Genomic DNA, 22771 nt, shown 5'->3' on the forward strand with positions numbered 1-22771 from the left:
TTCTACTTCTCTAGTGGGAGTCAATCTGTTTCTTAAGATCCATGATATAATAATCTGTGTGAATGTAACTGTGTTTAAATGTATGTATTTTATTCTGTAAAAAATAAAATTTCACAAAAAAAACCCTCTTCCTTTCCCCTATTCATTGTTGGAGACTAAGATGTTTCAATCTATCAAATGCTCTACTGGAGACAATGATGCTTGATCCACTGCTAAGATTCACAGAAGAAGCCAGGTGCCTAGAAGGCCTTGTGGAGAAGACGTAGAAAAGAATATTTTAAGCATCAAAATAGTCAGTTTGTGGAGTTCCCGTTGTGGCGCAGTGGTTAACGAATCTGACTAGGAACCACGAGGTTGCAGGTTCAATCCCTGGCCTTGCTCAGTAGATTAAGGATCCAGAGTTGCCGTGAGCTGTGGTATAGGTTGCAGACCGGCTTGGATCCCGTGTTGCTGTGGCTCTGGCGTAGGCTGGCAGCTACAGCTCCGATTAGACCCCTAGCCTGGGAACCTCCATATGCCACAGAGCGGCCCTAGAAATGGCAAAAAGACAAAAAAAAAAAAAGAGTCGGTTTGTTGCATGTGAACATTGGTTTTTGGAACCTGGCCACACTTATTCTGAGGATCTGGAGAAACTTTAATTTTCTTTATATAAGTGACCTTTACATGAATGAAGTGGACCAGATGGGGCAGCAGGGGGACAAGTAAGAGAAACAGTCTGAAGCCACGAGGCAACTGGAAACAAACACCTGCACATAGGGTGGAGTCAGCGGCAAAAAAGAGCCTGAGAACACCATACCCTCAGGCTGGCCTCAGGGGTCAGAGCTGGAAGAAGTGGGATTCAGAGACTGGCAACTTAGAATTATCCAGGGAAGAGAAAACACAGCAGGAATAATAAACAAGAGTGAGACTTTCATTGATATTGCTTAAAGAGAACTCAATCATCAGTTAAAAAAAATTTTTTTTTTCTTTTTACAGCTGCACCCAAGGCTTTAGGAAGTTCCCAGACCAGGGGTTGAATCAGAGCTGCAGCTGCAACCTACACCATAGCTTGCAGCAATGCCAGATCCTTAACCCACTGAGCAAGACCAGGGATTGAACCTGTGTCCTCACGGAGACTACATCAGGTCCTTAACCCACTGAGCCACAGTGGGAACTCCCACCAGTTTAAACTTTAAGAAAAGTTCTGGGTATTCTTGAAATAAGAATAGGTTCCTCAAATGTACACAAAAATACCTCATGGAGACTACATTGGGTCCTTAACCCACTGAGCCACAATGGGAAATCCCATCAGTTTTAACTTTAAGAAGAGTTCTGTGTATTCTTGAAATAAGACAGTTTCATCAAATATACACAAAAATACTACCACCACTAAGACTTTTACTTCTGCTGCTACTCCTGAGAGCTCACACTTATCAAGAGCACTGTAGTTTTTAGGAGGTAGGCTAAGTGCAATATACATGTTAACCATACTAAACTACCCAACAACCCGACAAGGCAGGTACTATCCTATGCCTGGTTTACAGAAGAGAAAACCAAAGCTCAGAGAAGTGAAGCATTAGCTCATGTGTATCGAAGTCAGGACACAAAATCACGTCTGACTTCCCACAGAAAGATATAACAAGGGCCTTAGCCTTCTAGAAGCAATGCCATCAAATGTCACGATTTGTCTATTTTTGTTACAGCCCCTGAAGGTTTTTTTCCCGGTTTGCTCCATCTAAAGAGACACACATGAAGTGCATCTCTCTCTCTCTCTCAGAGCTCAGAATCCTGGCGAGGATCCCGGGGCCGAGGGAGCAGAGCACTCTGACAAGCCAAGCATCAACCACATCCTGCAAGTGAAGCACAAGCAGCTCTCTGCCAATAAATAGTCCAGTTATGAAGTACATATTCTAAACTCAGATGAAATGCTATGCAGAGCATGTCTGGAGGAAAGAAATTTGTCGCCACTGCTTGGTTAAAAGCCAGTGTTAGCTAATGATTACATCACCTAGCTCAATATAGCTTGCTGAAGAGAAACTCAGAATCGATGGAGCTGCGGGATGCTATTCCTTTAGATTTGGATATTGCGGGGTGGGGGAGAAAGAAAAAGGAATAAATACTTGAGGCTATCCTCTGGGGAGAAAAAAGAATTGAAAGAAGATTCCTTTTTTAAGCAAGGCCATTTACCACAGGATATGAAAATAAAAAGTACTCAGTGGAGTCATTCACTGCTCTCCTATCTGCCATCCATTATTTATCGAATCCTCTCAGCCATCTCAGGGGAAATGTCCCATCCTCAGATGATAAGACTGATGTTCAGAGATGTTAAGGAACTTGCTCAAAATCACAGAGCTTGATTTGAGTCCAAAGTCCATGCCCTTTCCTCTATGCCACATAACCACGTCTGCAGGAAGAAATGCAGAACTCTAGCTGTTCCCAGGCCCTTGGCAGCCCAAGACTCGGCTGATGATGAAGGTCATTATCCAGATGTCATTATACCAAAAATATAATTGGCATACTGGAAATTTAAAACCTCATCTCCAGGGAGTTCTTACTGTGGCTCAGGGGGTTATGAACCCGACTAGTATCCATGAGGATGTGGGTTCGATCCCTGGCCTCAATCATTGGGTTAAGAATCCAGCATTGCGGAGTTCCTGTCGTGGCGCAGTGGTTAACGAATCCGACTAGGAACCATGAGGTTGCGGGTTCGGTCCCTGCCCTTGCTCAGTGGGTTAACGATCCGGCGTTGCCGTGAGCTGTGGTGTAAGTCGCAGATGCAGCTCGGATCCCGCGTTGCTGTGGCTCTGGTGTAGGCCAGTGGCTACAGCTCCGATTCAACCCCTAGCCTGGGAACCTCCATATGTCGAGGGAGCGGCCCAAGAAATAGCAACAACAACAACAACAATAACAACAACAACAACAACAACAACAAAAGAATCCAGCATTGCCATGAGCTATGCTGAAGGTCACAGATGTGGCTTGGATTTGGCTCTGCTGTGGCTGTGGCATAGGCTGGCAGCTATCACTCTGATTTCACCCCTAGCCTTAGATGTAGCTCTGAAAAGGAAAACAAAAACAAAACAAAACCAAAAAAACACCTCATCTCCAATAGACTTGAGCCTCTCAAATTCCTGAATGACTATTACTTAAAGATGGAAAGTGTAATAGTTATTAAAATACAAGCAACAGAGAAAAAATTTAAGAACCAAAACAAACAAAACCTACATAAGCATCGTAACTTATGTCTGTATTAAAAATTCTAACATATATTAAAATTCATTAGTTCTAGATACAAAAATTTCCAACAATTTCTTTTTTTTTTAATTTTTTTTTTTTTTTGGTCTTTTTGCTATTTCTTGGGCCGCTCCTGCGGCATATGGAGGTTCCCAGGCTAGGGGTCCAATCGGAGCTATAGCCACCGGCCTATGCCAGAGCCACAGCAACGCGGGATCCGAGCCGCACCTGCAACCTACACCACAGCTCACGGCAACGCCGGATCGTCAACCCACCGAGCAAGGGCAGGGACTGAACCCGCAACCTCATGGTTCCTAGTTGGATTCGTTAACCACTGCGCCACGAAGGGAACTCCCCAACAATTTCATATAAGAACACTTCTGCAATAAAAAGCTGAAGACTTTTACTACTTATACTAAAACATCTAACACTTATACCTAATATTCTTAGTTCTCATCATACATCTGAATTCAAAACGTATCACAGAACAAATAAGTCTTGGGCCCTGCAAATCACAACTTTCACTTGGCTTAGATTTTCTTTCAAATAGTTTCTGATAATATCACAGACCTTTCTTGTCTACTAAAAAAGTTTTTCTATGGCCTCCTTTTGTGCCTGGAAATAAACTGGTATACCTCACTTGCAGTCGACATTATTTTCTTCATCTACAGAAGGAATCTGTTTGAAGGGATCTAAAGGAGGAAAGAGCAGATACAGTGTGTATGTATGCATATATATGTGTGTGTGTGTGTGTGTGTGTGTGTGTGTGTGTATAAGTCTTCACATAGAATTCCCATCTTAACTTCTTAAGAGCACAGAATCTGCTACTCCAATTTCTCAGTCCCCCTTTTGCATCTCCTCTTGTGTTGTTTGGGGGGCAGGGACCTGAGAGCTGTTAGAAACCCTCAGAAGGTAAGCTTCATGAGGGCAGGAATTTCATCTGACTGTCCTGTTTACTGGTGATTCCAAATTCCTAGAGAATGCCTGACATACAGCCACTCAGCTATGGATGGATGGATGCTTGGCTGCAGCCATCATCTTTTCCTTAAATGCTGACCAAATGTGTCCAGTGAAGAGTGACCAGGATAGGGTAAGGGGTCTGGAAACCATGTCATGACGTGAAGACAATAAAAGACACTGCTGGTGTTTGGGTGCAATATGCAGGGACATAGCTGGGGCCCAGAGAGGTCACCCTGCTCTGAGTCTAACCAATAAGCTCTTGGAATTACCAGCAAGTCCCTGGACTCTTGGTCTTTCTATCTTTGAAACAGACATTAACAGTAGTGATATAAAGGTGTTAGGCAAAGAGCTATAGAAATATAAGTTGGCCATATTTCTACATTTCACTTCTTTTCACCCTTGGAGGGGGGAAAAGTCTCAGAGATGACCACTTTCTTCAAACATGGGAACGGCAATGTGTCAGAAGACAATGACTCTATCCATGTTATACTAGAAGATAAAACTAGAAGAAAAGGATATTGTATAAAAAGACTAAGGGGAATTCCCATTGTGGTGCAGCCAAAACAAATCTGACTAGTATCCATAAGGATGCAGTTTCGATCCCTGACTCGCTCAGCGGGTCAGGGATCCAGCATTGCCATGAGCTGTGGTGTAGGTTGCAGATGCAATCTGAATCCCTTGTTGCTGTGGCAACCCCTAGCCTGGGAACTTCCATATATGTCTTGGGTGAGGCCCTAAAAAGCAAAAAAAAAAAAAAAAAAAAAAGGACTAAAATGCTGACTCAGTAAAATGCAACACACCCTAATAGTGTTCCTAAAGCTGCCCACCAAGAAATGTGTCAGACATCTGTAATTTTAAACAGAGGACTGGTGATTCAGAATGATTCTGAAATCTGGAGAATGAGGTTTAGCTAAAAAGGTATTAGCTAAAGTATCTGCCAGCTCAGGCTCTGTGATTTAACGATACAAGTTCTTTTTTGTGGCTGATAAACTAAGTTTTTCATGATTCTTTCCCTAGGTATAAACCAAAAGTCAGATAATAGATAGTTTACACCAAAGTCCATATTTCCAGAAGCCTCCCACCCCATTCAACATCCTCATCTTCAAAAAAAGTGATAATCATGTTAAGTTCACAGTGACTAGAAAATTTTAAAACCCCTAAGGAATGTCCTGACAGTATTGATGACTTTGGAAAAATGTCAAGGGGTGTGACATCATGACATATTCACTATTCAGATCAAATGAATATCATCTGGATAAACCTTTCTCCAGTTTGAAGGTTCACTTTATGCAACAAGTCTATTTTAGTGTTAACAACTATATTTCTTCTTTCTCTCTCTGTACCCCTGCATGGAACATTTAATTCTGAATAGTGGGTAATGACAGCCTCTACCAGTGCACCTACTATCATCCATAAAACAATCTTCCACAAGTGGGTAATGACAGCCTCTACCAGTGCACCTACTATCATCCATAAAACAATCTTCCACAAAACCAGGAAAGTACTGTCATTTCCTATTCAATCACAATATTACATGCTCAGACAATCACAATATGAAATGCTGTGAATTCTCAGCTCCCACACAAACAGGAGAGTTTCCCATTTCAGCAAAATTTTGTCAGTCCCCACTGCCTTTATCCTCATTACTGTTATGCTTCCAAGTCTTAAGGATGTTGTGGTTCATAATTTGAAAAAGTAGAATCTGTGTGGAGATGAGGCTTTAGTCAGTCATTTTTACAAGACAACATTTTTGGCTGAATGAGGCTATGTTAGCCTAAGAGATAAGTATGAGATCTAAGAGGAAAGGACATTCTGCCAAGATTGAGTTTTGCTGCAACTCAGAGTATCTTTAAGAGAATGGGGAAATCTGGAAAACCAAGTCATTCTAGAATCAGACAGCGGCATGGAGTCAGCCCCCATCGGTAGCTGCTACATGTATATTCTTTTCTATGTGTATTTTTGAAAAGGGAAAATAGATTTGGAATTGCTGTAGATGCCAGTGTGTTCTAACATACTTAAAGATATCTAGGACATCAGCATGGGTTTTCTGGGCTGTAGTCCCCTTCCACAGATGTGACATTCTCACTCTGCTGGGTTCTTTGTAAACGTTTTATCAATCACTCTTCCCCTAAACCAATGTATATTCTCGGATACACAGTATTTTTTAAATTGATTGTTCTCTGGTTCACTACAGTTCCCCACCATTCCTTACTATTTTGAACTCATTGGTTGTACTCATTTGTGTCACATGCCTGGAGGAACTGGGAGCAAATCAACGGAGACTCTATGAGCTCAGGGAAGCCTCTTGAACGTGAACAGGAACTTTGCTCACAAGGAATCCTATAAGGGCAGAGCATGGACTCTTGCAGGGAAGAATCAAGACTATTATGTGTCTTTGATATTCATATGCTATTTTTGGGTTGAGATAAGCCCAGGATTTTCCTTTTTGACCTATGCTATTATATAGATGTATATAAAAGGCAACATATCCTGAGAATAAATGGAAACTTCTAAAAACTTGGAAAAATAACCAGGCAAGATTTTAAACTTCTTTTTGTGTGAATGAGGTTAAAGTACCTCTTTTGGTTTTTTTGTTTTATTTAGTTTAGAGCAAATCTGTAACTATAAAAGCATTTTAATGCCTGTTAGGAAGGCTATGTAAAAAAAATAAAACCAAAATAGTAAGTGTTGGCAAGGATGTGGAGAAATTGGAACCTTGGTACAACGTTCGTGGGAATGTAAAAATGGCACAGCTGCTATGGAAAATAGTATGGCAACTCCAAAAAATGTAAAATTAAATGATCATAGGATCTAGCGATTCCATTTTTGGTTACATATCCAAAAGAATGGAAAACAGGGACTCAAACGGATATTTGCACACCTGAGTTCATAGCAGCATTATTCATTATAACCAAAACATGGAAGCAACTCAAGTATTCATCAACATATGAATGGATAAACAAAGTGTGGTGTATACCTACAATGGAATATTGGCCAGCCTTAAAAATGAAGGAAATTCTGACAAGCTACAACATGAATGAAGACATTAAGCTATGCGAAATAAGCTAGTCACAAAAAGACAAATGTTGTATGATTCCTCTTATGTGAGGCATCTAGTATATTCAAATTCATAGAATGATGGTTGCCTGGGATGGAAGGAGGGAAATGGGGGATTAGGACTTAATGGGCAGAATTTTAGTTTTACAACATGAAAAGTGCTAGAGATGGGTTGTACGACAATGTGAATTAACACTACTGAAGTGTACAGTTTAAAACAGTTAAGATAGTAAATTTTATGTTATATGTATGTTGCCACAATTTAAAAATTTTTAATAGAAATAAACACTACAAGTGTTGAGAAAGGCTACATGTATTTTACTGCAGAACTACTTGGGATTCTACAGTTGATGCTTGAAAAACACAGGTTTGAACTGCATGGGTCCACTTAACATGTGGATTTTTTCAGTCAACACAACATAACTGTGGTTGGTTAAATCTGCAGGTGCTGAACCCACCAACAGGGAGGGTCGACTATGGGTCTTAAGCATCGGTGGATTTGGGTATCCAATTCTAAGTATATAAGTGGCCTGGAATGTAAGTTGTAAGAACTCAAATAACATGTCCTTTTAAAACCTGCGTCTGTATCAGAGCACACAGAAAAGCTCTGCACATGGGAATTCTGTAACTACTGAGTGGCCATATATTTTAAAAGAAAGAAAAATGAAATCACAAGGTTTATTTTTAGGTCAATGAACAGAAGATTTCATTTGTTTAAAGAATGGCAGGAGTTCCCGTCGTGGCTCAGTGGTTAATGAAACTGACTAGTATCCATGAGGACACAGGTTCAATCCCTGGCCTTGCTCACTGGGTTAAGGATCTGGCATTGCTGTGAGCTCTGGTGTAGGTCACAGACACGGCTTGAATCCCACATTGTTGTGGTTGTGGTGTAGGCCAGCAGCTACAGCTCCAATTCAACCCCTAGCCTGAAAACTTCCATATGCCACGGGTGTAGCCCTAAAAAGACAAAAATAAATAAATAAATAAATAAAGAATGGCAAATAATGATATAAAATCAATCACTGGTTCCATACGTCAGTTTGTCAAGATATGGCTAGACATTAACCAAAATTCTAACATTCAGAGTCTAAGTTGTAAGTGGAAACCTTTTCAACAGCAAGGGTTCTTTGTTTAGGCTTTGTAAAGACCCCAGTTTAGTTTCTTGTAACATTAAGTCCACAGAAAATGGTTACTATCCTTGAAAAAGCTAATAAGATAAGTCCTGCCAGTAGATGTTTTTTAATTGTAATAATTTTTCATATACACATAGTATTTAATGCTTTAGGGACAGTGTCACCTGAATACAAACCTAAGTCACTAAATTCTATCCTCTGAACAGTTTTTATACTAACAAATATAATAACTGGTAATAACGGTTTCAAAAAGCAGTAACTGTGTTACTCTAATTCACATGGTGAGCTGATCCCTTTCTGGGTCCATTTAAAAGTTACTCAGAAAAGCAATGACTAAAAGTGATGACTAGTGGAGAGGCTGACATCTCCAGAAAAGACAACCGTGGCCCTTTTTTAGAGCAATGACAAAGTGCTTTTCTGCACAAAATTAAGGTGATACCATTAGTGAATGAGGATGCAGCTTTTTCAAGAAAGTTGAGGAATTACACTCCCTATATTCACTGTTAGGTTTTATACTCTGAAAAGGTGGCTAGTGATCCTGAAGTTAGCATTCAGAGTCAGGATTGAGGGAAAGGGATGGTGGGAAGACAGTAAGGGAGAGGAGGAAAGCACCGGTTCTACTCTTGGGCCACAAAGCAGAAGGTGGTGTGGCGTCTCCCCACATAGTAGCATGCTCCCCAAAGCCTCGGCCAAGGGCACACAGCAACATTCTGCAAGGCTGATAGTACCCAAAGACAAAAATACAACCTACATGTCAATGACAGCAGTTAAGGGGACCACAGCATAGTCTACAAAGAGCTCAGCCTTGACCACTGGGTCTCTGGTGAGAACTAGGCCCAGCTTTAACTAGATCAGGTACCCACTGACACCTCCAACTAGAAGAAGAAAAAATGAGAAAGGAGGAGATGAGAAAGGAGGTGGAGGGAGGAAGAGGAAATTGAAGGAAAGAGGAAAGAGGAGGAAGAGGGTGGGGAAAACCTGGAGCTACTATAAGTGCTCCCTCAATTATAAGCTTCATTATCTGAAAGAGCCCCAGGCTGTCACAGCTCCAGGAACACCCCAGCTGCACATCAAGTCCTCTGACATCTGTGAGTCACCTCCTACCTGCTGTGTTAAGGAGTCTTGGTGGGAAAACCCAGGGAGTAATAAATGAGAATGAGCTACATGATGTTACTTCTCTTAGAGCAGGAAAGGAATTTAAGGGATCTTCAGGCCCTCTTCCTAAGCACTGAAATAAAGAGTTGGGGGGAAAAAATCAACATTTTAGTAATGAGGATTAAGAAGTTAAGGAATTCCCATTGTGGCTCAGTGGTAACAAACCTAACTAGTATCCATGAAGACTCGGGTTCGATCCCTGGCCCTGCTCAGTAAGTTAAGGATTCAGCATTGTTGTGAGCTGTGGTGTAGGTTGCAGATGTGGCTCAGATCCCTTGTTGCTGTGGCTGTGGTGTAGGCAGGCAGCTGTAGCTTCAATTCGACCCCTAGCCTGGGAACTTCCATATGCCTTGGGTGCAGCCCTAAAAAGACCAAAAAAAAAAAAAAAAAGAGGTTAAGGAGAAAATGCTGATTCTTTTCTACAGTTACAAACAGTCTCAAAAATCTGTTTCTATTTTTTCTTTTATTTATTTATTTATTTATTTACTTTTTAGGGTTGCACCTGTGGCATATGGAAATTCCCAGGCTAGGGGTCAAATCAGAGCTGTAGCTGCCAGCCTACACTACAGCCATAGCAATGCAGGATCCTAGCCACTCTGCAGCCTAAACCACAGCTCAAGGTAATGCCGGATCCTTAACCCACTGAGTGAGGCCAGGGATGGAACCTGAAACCTCCTGGTTCCTAGTCGGATTCATTTCTGCTGCACCATGATGGGAACTCCTCAACATTCTGTTTTTAAATAAGAAAATACTGTCACCTATGATATTAGTTAGGAAATCTTCACTTTTCTGCTCACTCTTACATAATACACATGCCTGTGAGGAATGGTTAGGCGTAGTTCTGCTTGAAAAAAAAAATGTACAGGCTTCTTCTGAGCCTAGAATCTCATAATTTAATAAAACTAGCAATGCTGTATATTATGCTTTTAAAGATGTGGACAGTCCAGTTTAGGAAATAATTGTAGTACAAGTTCTGTTGAGACTACTTGAGAAAAATTACTCTATTTGCCTTAAAACATTATGCTACATACATCATTTTGGGGAAGGCAAAAAAACAAGATTTTTGCATTCTTTTCCACCTTTTATTGCACACAATGGAAATTATAGTTAGTTCAATAAAATGAGTGCTTTTCTTCCAATTTTTATTTTTTATTTTTATTTTATTTTTTTGTCTTTTTGCCATTTCTTGGGCCACTCCCGCAGCATATGGAGGTTCCCAGGCTAGGGGTCTAATAGGAGCTGTAGCTGCTAGCCTACACCAGAGCCACAGCAACGCAGGATCCAAGCCGCGTCTGCAACCTACACCACAGCTCATGACAATGCCAGATCGTCAACCCACTGAGCAAGGGCAGGGACCGAACCCACAACCTCATGGTTCCTAGTCAGATTCTTTAACCACTGGGCCACGACGGGAACTCCTCTTCCAATTTTTAAAAACAGTCTAAATTCTGATTCACACACAGGAAGTTAGAAGTAAAATTATATAGTTCAGTTCCCTGGTCTAATATGTAATGAATTAAAGTTGTACGTGATAAATTAAAAGCCCATTCCTATAACAGAAGACTCTTGAACTTTCAGTTATCATTGATACCAACTACTACAGCAGTTGTCTGCACTCATCACTAGACCAGTCACTTCCACATCAGTAAAGGCATCCTGCCCACATCAGGCCATCACCTCCACCTTTCGCCACCACATACAAGCATCAACCAACAATTATGAACAGGCTAGTGATGCTGAATCAAAATAAACTTAAATATTAGATTGCAACTGTACTAAATTCTTCCAAAACTGGAATTAGCACAATGATGTGGGTCCTTGAGATTTTAAGGTTTAAAATCCTCATAAAAATTAATTTACTATTTCCAGTAGTTCAATGAGATAAATGGTGCCTTATGCTTTCAAAGTCACTAGAACAATTTATCAGTTTTAGAAGCAATCAGGACATGTAACATGCCCAGAGTTAGCAATCCAGTAAGAATAGAAAATTACTTTAAATACTTTACAAAAATAACTTTTGAAATGATAGTGCTAGGATATTTGTCCTTCACATTTATTTTTACACTCTGCAGCCAAAAAAAAAAAAAATGAGAATGGTGTAAATATGCCATTATTCAGAAAGTTCACATGACCCATTTCAGAGAGACAGAACGCACTATCAACAAAAATTTTATGCAAAGGCTGTTCTTTTTTTTATTTGGTTCATTGAACTAAGTGCAAACCATCTGTTAGCTATGATAATCAGAAAAAGTAAAAATTCAGCTTCTTTAAAAAAAAAAAAGGTAGCATAACAGCACCCTATGAAGAGCTTGTTTAAAAACATATGAGGTATAAATCTTAATGTCTTTAGATAGTTTAGAACCCGTATGCTAAGTCTTTTTATTTTTAGATTAAGATTACACTTTTCTATTTGGGGGCTAAAATATGCCATTAAAAAAAAAAACTGTTCACATCATAAGCATGTCACTCTTACTAAAATGTCTTATTCAGACGTTAATGTCTAAGAAATTTTAAAATTTAAAAACTTTCAAGTTAAAATTGTATTTTGATCCCCATTTATAAAATTCCTACCACCTAAGTAGTGTATGATAGTGACTGTGATTGGCTTTCACAAAAAGCCAAACGGCCTGACCTAAATTAGTGCTTTTGCTAAGTCAGGATGCTAAAAATCATTCTTCACTCTGTCCCTAGCTGACTGACCTCAGAGGAGTTACAACAAATAAGAATTCAGTTTCTTAACTGATTAAAAGAGAGCTCTGAAACATCACTTCCAGGAGCATCCTTCCCTTTCAAAGCTGCCTAGCACTGTGCTCGGCACCGACAGAGAGCCAAGAACTCGGTAACTGTCCAAGTCCAGAAAGGCTGGAGGCAAAAGCTTCCAAAACTTCAGAAATTGCCCACAGCACACAGCTTTCAGCATACTGTCCAGTTTAGAGAACGGAACACAAAACTCACTACTACCACAACGGTGTCTCACCTCTTTCACAGGGCTATGACCAAATTTCCAGGAGGCTGTGCCTTCTTCATGTATTATTATCTAATGAAAAAGTGATTTTATTTTAAAGATGAAATTCTAGGTTTTGAGAGAGTTGAAAACAGGCATAAGCCTAGGACATGTTTCAAAAGGTCTTGTACTACACATTTCTTCAGCACCCACTAGTGTTTCTCTGTGGCATGCAAATGTGCTCTGTGTTCTTTTCTTAATAAATACAGCATACACAAATCCTACTCCACCTACACAACCACCGTCGCAAATATAATGCATTTAAAAGAGGGCTTTTTGCAACAAAACATTACAGATCTTAATCACGTTAAAGACAGTTTTACAAAAGTGAAGAATTTCAGTAGAGAAACCAGCTTAAAAATTCTTCACCCTGCTTTCCTACCACCTAAGTAGTGTATGATAGTGACTGTGATTTGCTTTCCCATTGGCACATTACTCAACAAACACAGCAAGTAAAAGGAAAAGCTTTCAGTTAGCTATTTTATTCTTTGAAAAACTGACAAGGCTCTGCAGTAATGCTTACGTCTTTATTATGACCTCTCTAGTTCTATTAAATTCCAGAGACTCCTACAAGAAGATCCATGTCAGACACTGAGCCGTAAGATTGGATTTCAAATGTCACTCTAAATGTGCTCCAATTTTATTTATTTACTTTGTTTTTTAGGGCTGCACCCCTGGCATATGGAAGTTCCCCAGGCAAAGGGTCGAATTGAATCTGTAGCCGCCAGCCTACACCACAGCCACAGCAATGTGAGATCCAAGCCACATCTGAGACCTACACCACAGCTCATGGCAACGCCAGATCCTTAAGCCACTGAGTGAGGCCAGGAATCGAACATGCATACTCATGCATACTCCTTTCCACAGAGCCACAATGGGAATTCCCTAAATGTGCTCCAATTTTAGATGAGAGAGCATTCATTATTCTTGTCCATTCTTTTTTTTTTTTTTCTTCCCATTTGTGTACATATAACAAATACTCAATAATCTTGGCTTCACTTAGAATCAAATTTATTTCCACAGACCTAGAAACCTGTGAATCTTAGAATCTGAAGAAAGAATCTTAAGAATTTAGGAGGAATTTGATGCTGGGGACAATTCAAAGTACTCCTTGGAGGCCAGGAAACTGCTTCCACCATGGCACATGGGCATGGCTGTCATTGCATTACTGTCTTTAACTCAGAGCTCCCCATGGCCACACCTATCTCTGAGCCCATTCTCAGCTCCTCCTTGGAGGCCATGAGAAATCTTTTATCAACAAGGGGAAAGGATGTATGACAAAGAAGACCCCATCCTGCCCCCAAAGGTTTCTCTCCTAAGACAGTTTTCCAGGAGTTGAAATGGCTTCTGAATTCCAGGGTTCTTTCTTATCCTGGGTTCTGGAAACTCTAGATGCCCAGTGGCTCCTGCACTCCCATGGGGTAGGAGCATTTCACATGCATATGTGTGGTTCTTCTTTTTTCTCCTAAAGCATAAAAGTGATCAAAAGAATACTAAAGGAGGAGTCCCTTCTCTGTGTATCAAAGAACTAGAAGTACCAGTAGTTCAAATACAGTTGATCAAAATTGTAGGAAACTTGTCATGAAGGCCTTTCCTTAAAAAAGACAGTAAATCAATATAATCTTTTCTTTTCAAACCTGAATTTCTTTAGTTCTCCCACCTGATTCATTTGTCCAGTCTTTTAGAAATTAGTTACATTTCAGAGACTACTGCTGAAACAGAAGGGACTTTGCGTTGTAAATATTAAAAATATGAGTCTACACAAAAGAACATGACCTTGAATTTCTCCTCCAAATGTTTATGTAAATTCATATCATAGATTAAAAAGCCAAAGAGAGGTTAAGTAGTAACTCTGAACACCATGAAGCTCCATAGAGACTGAAGTGGCAGCCCCACCAGCCTCATTCGCCACTTCGGACACATCTTCACATGGCACGGAGCTGGTGCTCAATACTTACTCCAAGGGCTGAGACTCACTAAAAAACTCAGCAGTGCCACCGAATTTCAGAAAGATAAAAAAATTGAACTCTCAGTAGGTTTAGACTTGATCAAAGGTTCTTATTCTTCCTTTCAACTCCTCCCTTAAAATTCAGATCAATGCAAAATGTCAAACCTAAAAACTGAAACAGCAATCTTTGCCTGATTAATCATAGACTTCATTTTCTTGCATAGGCTGCCTTGGAACAAAGATAAATTCCTACCATGACCCAAGCACTCTAGAATGTCAGTGAGTCTGCAGGACTGAGTGTCAAAGCTCACTGCAGGTTCCTTGTAAGTCATGAAAATGTCTCCCAAACAATTGCTCAAATTACAACAGAATTAAAGAAACTACCTAAAATTTGGTGCTGGATCCAAACACAATTATAAAACTGTGTTGTTTAATATGATCATTAAAGCAGATTAAAAAAATCTATACAGAGTAGCCTGAATTTTTTTTTTAAACACAGGCTTTTCCCAGAAGAATTCACATGCAAGTTGATACAAACTACCAAAGGAGGTTTTCATTTGGATTTTTATCAGGACAAACACCTATGCAAATTGCAAACATCTTGTGGATTATGAGCCCCATACAAAAATAATAAGTACCCTTTGCTTCAAAAGACCAGGCACATTGTAGAAGTGAATATAACGGAACTTTTAGAGAAACAAAATCACTGTCTAAAGAAAGCTGTCCTTCTGAACAAAAGGAGAATTTCATTCAGTACAAATGGTCTCTACATGAAGGAAAAACACAAAGGAGACATTTTTAAAGGTTTTATTTACCAATATATTTAGGGTAAATTTATTTAAAATTTTATTTATTCATGTATTATTTTAAAGTAATAATACAATGAATACCTACCCACCACCTAACCCAAGAATCTAAAATGGGGAGTTCCCTTTGTGGCTCAGTGGTAACAAATCTGACTAGTATCCATGAGGATATGGGTTCAATCCCTGGCCTCGATCAGTGGGTTAAGGATCCAGTGTTGCCATGATCTATGGTGTAGGTAGCAGACTCAGGCTCGGATCCCGTGTTGCTGTGGCTGTGGTGTAAAATGGGGAGTTCCTTTTGTGGCTCAGTGGTAACAAACCTGACTAGTATCCTAGCCTGGGAACTTCTATGAGGCACACTTGCGGCCCTAAAAAAAAAAAAGAATCTAAAATGGGTAATATTTAATTGGCCACACATGAGCCAATAATGACATGACAAAGTGTACTGCAAACAAAGCATTATGATTAATGGAATTCTGAGCATCTGTGATCCATGAAATAAAAACTCTATGATTTTTACTAATAGAAATGGATTTACCCTATGATTCCTTTAAATAAAAATTTGCTTAGTAGGCTGAGGATGTAAATCAACACCTTGATCCTCCACACCCACCACCTCTTGGGAAAAATTATTAGATTTTTTTTTTTAAAGGTACAGTCTCAGAGTTCCCTGGTGGCCTAGGGGTTAGGGATGTGGCATTGTCACTGCAGTGGCATAGGTTTGATCCTTGACCTAGGAACCTCTGCATGCCATGGGCACAGCCAATAAATAAATAAGTAAATAAATAAATAAACACAATTGGTTAAAAAAAAAAAAGGTAGTCATAAGAACCTGAAACTTGGAAGGGCAAGCAGTGCTACCCAGCTCCACATCTTCACAGGCATCTTCCTTGCACAACAGAAGAGCTACGAGTGACAGGAATTGAAGATGACAGTAAAGATATTTTCAGTTATGGAACTTCTTTTAGAACATTATTTTTCTTCTACTAAGTTAACAGTAGGACCCTGAACTGAATGTATTTCCTTCTAACAAAAGAAATCTTCCCTCTCTAACATGGAATAGAAAAGTTATCTTTCCAGCTCCCAGACCTTTTTATCTGGTCTTTGTCCATTCATTCTAAGCTGAAAGCCAAGACTGGAACCAACACTAAACAGTATATGAGGATGGTTTTCCTGGACTTCAGAGGGACCCCTGTGGGAGAAGCAGAAGTGGGCGTGATGGCTGAAGACCTCTTGTGATCTTCCCATTATTGACAAGGTCCTTCATGGGTTTTAAACTCATTAAGTTTGTATAAATGTACTAAGCTTAACTAATGTAACAACTGTCAGAGTGAGAAATTAAGAAAATCTTATGTTCTTAATTGGACTGCACTTTTGGAATGACTTTATTCTTCAAATTTTCCACTTAAAATATAATCCCCTAATGTGTTTTAATTTTTCCTCTAAGACCTTTTGGAATAGTTTGAATTTTCAGTTCAACATCATAATATTCTTGAGTCCCAGAGGAATAAATGATGGGCAAATGATTAATGAGTATTACTGCCCTCTCAGATGCAAACTTTGTTGAATAAATGCTCAGCCAGAACTCAACCCACGTGACCCAAGTTTCACCAAAAAGTAACAGGAGGAAGAAGAGGGATAGTGGTTTTAACAGCAAAATAGTAACTGCAATGGTGACGATGATACTGAAAACTGATAGAACATTTAGTATCTGTCAGGAACACAACACATATTTTAAATAAGAAGTTTAGAACAGACTGCTATCTCTCCTCCTGACAACCCGAGCTCTGTTCATGGCTCAAATGGCAGCGTTAGCATTCTCTCCCCATTGTGTGTGCATTTGTTAACTCTGACGCTGGTGGTCAAAGCCCAGGGAGCAGGTACCAAGTAACATATTTATCCTTTGCTTCCCAACAGACTCTCGACCAGGGCTGTCAATATTTACATGTATTCATCCAAAATGGATGAACTAACCTCCTATCGTGGAAGACTCCAAGAAGATCATCTCCTAGGATATTCTTAGAATTCAAGTCTTATTTCCTATCCCAAGGAAATATGACTTGGAATATTTTAGCATTCCGTAGTTTGGTTGCATATACAATTGCTAAAAACTAAATATTGTGTGTGATAGTTTCACGAAAATCAAATCCAGTTGTTTCCATCAAAAGGATGATACCTTCTTTTAGAAACCAGACAGGATAAATGTGAACTGTGGGAGGGATTCACATGCTTTTAAAAAATACACTTGGCATGTGATACAGAGATGACTTCCCACCACTTAAATATATTTCAAGTTCTAGAGATTTGATCGTGGTTTTTTTTAAAGCAGAAATTGAACTGCATCCTGAAAATCTGCCCTGAGTTCACATTAAGGGAGTAAACAAAATACTGAACATGCAAAGAGAACCTATTTTCCCCTTATATTTCAATATATAATAACTACTAATTTCACTAGCGACTCATCATTATCATCATTTATAAGATGACAGCAAAAAATCTAGAGGACCGTCAAGAAAAGATCCTAACCAATTTTTACCTTCTAATTATGGTCAAGTTACCAACTCACATAACGTCTTTCTGCCCACAAAGGACTAGAATGAATAAAAAGTGAGCTTGAGGGTTTATGTTACACTTGACTTTTTGAAGCGTCAAGCACCTGTTTTGAAGTGGAAATATCGACTTATCTTAAAATCTGTCCTCCCTTCCAAAAAAAAGATGAGCAAGAGTAATAGTATAGAATGAGAGCATCTTAATTCCAGGATTGTTCAGCATCCAAGGCGACATCAAATTCTATCCACTGTGACCACTACATCTCCACTGGAAGAAGTAGAATGTGATGGTGTAAACAGCACTGTATTAGGCATAATTGTATGAAGACTTAGGGAGTCTTATTGAAGCCAGAGTGGGCTAAGGAAAGAAAAGAATTTTCTCCACAACTGTGGGAAAAACTAAAAGAATCAACAAGGAACAGAAAAATTCTTTATTGTGTATGATTCACAAAATATTCCAAAAATGAATACAACAGTCAGGGCTTTTTTTTTTTTTTTTTTTCCCCAACTCCTAGAAGAAAGGTTATGAAATCTTCTCTCATCCACGTCATTGCAAAATCCTAGATGATACTCAGGTTCTGAACAGAGGTCTAGTTAGCATGCAGCACTAGAAGAGGTTGTGGACATATAGGTTTTAGGTTTTATTTTTTGAAGTGGGATAAGGAGAAGGCATACAATTAAATACGTCATCACACAGGACACTTCGGCTTGATGACTCAATCTTGGATGTAAGAAATGGAGAAATTTTCCACAAAATATTCATGTTCATACACACCCAAAAAACAGAGAACCACAGAATTTTCTGAGGATATATAATCAAAATAAAAGTCTAAACATGAGCAGAAGAGATGTGACCCACATATTCAAATCCAGACTTTTAAAGAAAAACCACATTAACTCAAATCTTAAGTCAATACCAACTGTACTCGTCAATGAGAACTTAACATAATGGCAGCAGAGGCCACTCTCAGAAAACATTTAAAGTCTAAGAGTCCATAAGAATATGAAAAATCATAGTATACTGCTTGCTTCCACAGATTAGAATGAGAATTATTTTTACTAAATTAGACAAGAAAAATTAATAGGTAAATCATGCTGTAATTACCTTAACTCAGCTAGTTAGAGGCTAGTGGGAATAAACCTCCAGTTGTTGGTTTGGTTTTGTTCATAGCATTTACAAACACTTCCACAGCCATAGACACCATTTCTTTAAAAAAAAAAAAAAAAAAAAAAACAGCCATTAAAGGCAATGAAAGGAAAGTATAAGAGAAGTCAGGACAAATCTGTTACTACCAGTAAAACAGAAACACCAAGTTTTTGATGATGGAAGAGTCATATTTTAGAGAAGGTGTTCCTTGCTTGCTCTCTGGTGTCAACAGTACAGAAGTCCTGTGTTTACAGGTGTTGTTACTTGATATAAAATTACAACAAAAAACTACTCAATCAATGGGGGGGGGTTTCCCAAATGTAAACATGATTGTAGAATCCCTCCAAAATTGGAGTTACACATTACTTTCAGATGTCTGATGCCTGGAACAGAGCAGGGACTCAATAATTTTCAATCAAGGAATATACCTTTGAAGGCAGAAATAACACCTTTTCTGAAATCACTGAAATCAGTGGCATTCACTCAACAATAAAGAGCATATGTTATACACCAGATACTGTATAAGAGAATTAGAAGCTATTAAAACGGAAGACAATGAAAAGAACAATTTCATTATTTTTTTCTATTCAGTTATATCTACATGATTTTGAATATTCAGATTAAAGGTGTAGAAATGAGTTAACCATTAAGTTTTCAACATCATTTAGACAAGCAGTATCATGTAACCGAAATCTTAGCTAACTGAGTTTTTGAGGATTCATTCGGGTGACAAAACATCCAATTGGGATGCGGAAATAAGTATGTGAATATTCAGAAATACATTCGACTGAAAATGCTGCTTTTGTTTTTAGACCTGCATGTTTGACATGCAGTCAGTATCTACAAGAAGCCAGTCCATGAAATCAGTGTCTTCATATCCTGTTTGGGGAATAAAACAAATAGCAACCTATGGGGGTTTGCAAGGTTCTGTTCTGAAAGTTGGTCCCTGAAGGGCATCAGAATAAAACCAGATGGCTCTGAACACCTAAATTGATATATGATATGATATGATATGATATATGATATATGGGGCAGCAAGCAAATTAAAAAAAAAAAGGAAGACCAAAACTAGGACAAATAGAGATGTCACAAAGGAAAACTATGAGGGAAAGTCCACTTGAAAAAGTAGGGCCAAAAAAAGAGAAGATATGACCACATACAGGGCTCTAGGTCTGGCCAGAAGAGCCAGAAGAAATAATCACTAAGTGAAGCAAGGTAGCCTAAGAAAGGAACGAGGTGGGTCATGCCATTGAGAATAAAGACCAGCCACCCCCACTCCGAGGTGAGGAGGTTAGTAGTGGAAAAACAAGAAACATGAACTTTAAAATCCTTCAGACATTCATGTGCAAATGACAAAAACATATATAACATGTCTTTGAATATAACATGAAAAATTCCAGAGTACATTCAGACTTCTAAGCTCCAACAGTTATCATATCTTCCCTTCCACCCTCTAAATCCAGAGATAATGATTAAAGACTTTGAATCAAAGGGGCTTTACTGTCTTTGCTAAAGAGGCCAAGGATTCTGTAAACCAAATCCTTGCAGATACCACGAAGAGTTCTACTCTGGTCATCAAGGCCATGTACACCTGAAAAGATTAAAGGTAAATGACATCTCCCTAATCAAGACACAGTGTGGAAACCAAATGAGGGGCAAGAGAGGAAACTTGAAAAATCCTAATAAATAATGAGGCCTTCCAGAGTCATCCCTCAACTTTTCAGTAAAGGGATAAACAATGCATATGCTGTGCACTGAGAAATAATTTCAGGTTAAGCTGTAGCGCTATTAAAAGAAAAAAGGATTTAATACTATAAAAGGGAAAAAGCACCCGTAAGTGTATAATTAGCATATTCTTACCCTGTACATCCTCTTTAAAAGACTACAAGCACAAATGTTGGCAATTTCCTAAGGAGATAATTATTATTAATGCTGAGGAGGAGGAGAAGTGAGAGAAGATTTTAAGACTGGTTGGGACAAGGATGAAAAAGTATCAAGTCAGAGGCTACATTCAAGTCAATTTTATATCCCAGGCTTCCCACCAGCATTCAGAGCTCTACTTGAATAAAACCTGACAATATGACCTCATTAAAAGGATAAGTATTTTTGTACAAACAACTAGATATATCTCATTGCCAGTCCTAAAGGAGGCACCTAAACGCTTTTTAAGGCAGTTCTTGCATAAATATTTCAAAGTGTGAATATTTGGAACATCTGAACATGCTTGCTCTTAACATCTAAGTGGTTTCCATTTCGATTTATCTACTCTATAAAGAGGATTTCTTTTAATTATCTTTAAGATACAATCTGCAAATATTACTCCATGTACTGGATACACGCTCACAGGGAAGGTGCAAAGCTCTCTGGAGGAAAGGGTATTCTGGGGTTGGCGGGCTGAGTGATTCCCTAAATGTCAACAAAAGCATGTGAAGTTCAAGGCTGAAGACTGCATGAAACAGGCTTAAAAGAATAAAGCCCATCTTAAAAGGGTTTAAAACTGCACCCATTTACTTTAAAATACCCCAAAGAGACACCACGACGGGCCATTTTACCTGTCCTGCCAGTCCCCGACAGATCTTGAGTGTCAGAAGACTTCAGAGTTCCGAGCAGCGCGCTATATATTTAACCAAGGATCTCAACTGAGTGGCAGGCTACTTCAGGTAACCCTCAGTGTGCAGAGCTGGGGGGAGGCCCGGCGGCCCTCCGGCTCAGGGGTGCCCAAAGCCCCTCGGGACTTGAGTGGCCAAAGGGACCCACGGCGTCGCCCTGTCAGGCCGCTTCCCCGCTCCCACGACTCCCGCGGCGGCCGCGGATCCCGACGCCCCAGGGGCTGGACGGGGCGAGGTGCAGTTCGGGGCGCAGCCCCGGGGACTCTTGGTCTCCGAGGGACTGGAGCGCGGCTTCCCGGCAGCTGCGCGCAGCTGGACGCGGCCCCGGAGCCCGCGCCCCAGCCCTACCCCTTCGGCCCCGGCATCCAGGCCGCCCCTCGCCTGCGGCCCCTCCACGCCGCCGGACACTTGGCAACTTACTGGGGCAGCGCGAGGACCGCGCCGAGGGGGTGGTGGTGGGCGAACGGCTGGAGCTTGTCAGGGCCCGTGGCTCAGGAGGCTGTAGGAGCAGCCGCCGCCTTAGCTGGTCCGCGGGTAGAAGTCGCCGCCGAGCTGCAGAAGTCGGACTGGGCACGTGGGCGCAGCTGGTGTAGCCGCGCCGGGGGCGGGGCTGGCCGGGTGGAACCGCCCCCCTTCTCTCTCCCGCGCTCTCAGACCCCCCCCACCCGAGCCCGCCTCCCGCCCCCACCGCGCCGGCCAATCCTGGGGTAGGCGGCGTCCGGTCGCAACGCCGCTAGTTCAGTCTCCCTCCCTGAGCCATGGCACACGTGGGCGTGCGCTTGCCTGGGGCTGGGCTGGTGGGCTCCGGAGAGCAGTGGGGGCAGGTCGGGTGGGAGGAGGGCACACCCAGCGGAGGGTGAATTCTTGCCTTCCATGGAGGACCCAAACTCAGGGCCATCTCCGAGGCTTCTAAGCAGAGTTCCTTCAGGTGGGATTTTGTCCCTGACTTGATTTAGGTTTTAGTCTGCGAGGAATTTGTAAATAAGAAAATAATAGTAAAATATAACAACGACCTCGTGATAAAAAGAACCCAGGTGGGAGTGCTTTGTCAAATAGTATTATTTCACCAACAAAAGCCGTAAACCGTTTATTGCAATATTTAGTTGCTATTTGGAAAATCCCAGTGAAGTGAACAGGTAGTCCTGATGACTTAGAGGTGAGCTATAAGAAAGCGACATTTGCTATTTCCA

The 22771-nt window shown here is 40.4% G+C and overlaps 1 protein-coding gene across 2 annotated transcripts in view; it reads right to left on the bottom strand.

The window, feature by feature from the left end:
• The window catches only part of SLC7A2 (solute carrier family 7 member 2), a 79534-nt gene extending 57382 nt beyond the window's left edge, over positions 1 to 22152 (bottom strand). For both annotated transcript variants that reach the window (XM_047771872.1, XM_047771871.1), the window contains exon 1: positions 22002 to 22152. The gene's annotated coding sequence lies outside the window, so the exon portion shown is untranslated. The remainder of the gene's footprint in view (positions 1 to 22001) is intronic.
• Between the last annotated feature and the right edge of the window lie 619 nt (positions 22153 to 22771).

This window comes from Phacochoerus africanus, chromosome 3, assembly GCF_016906955.1.
Source record: "Phacochoerus africanus isolate WHEZ1 chromosome 3, ROS_Pafr_v1, whole genome shotgun sequence".
NCBI lineage: Eukaryota > Metazoa > Chordata > Mammalia > Artiodactyla > Suidae > Phacochoerus > Phacochoerus africanus.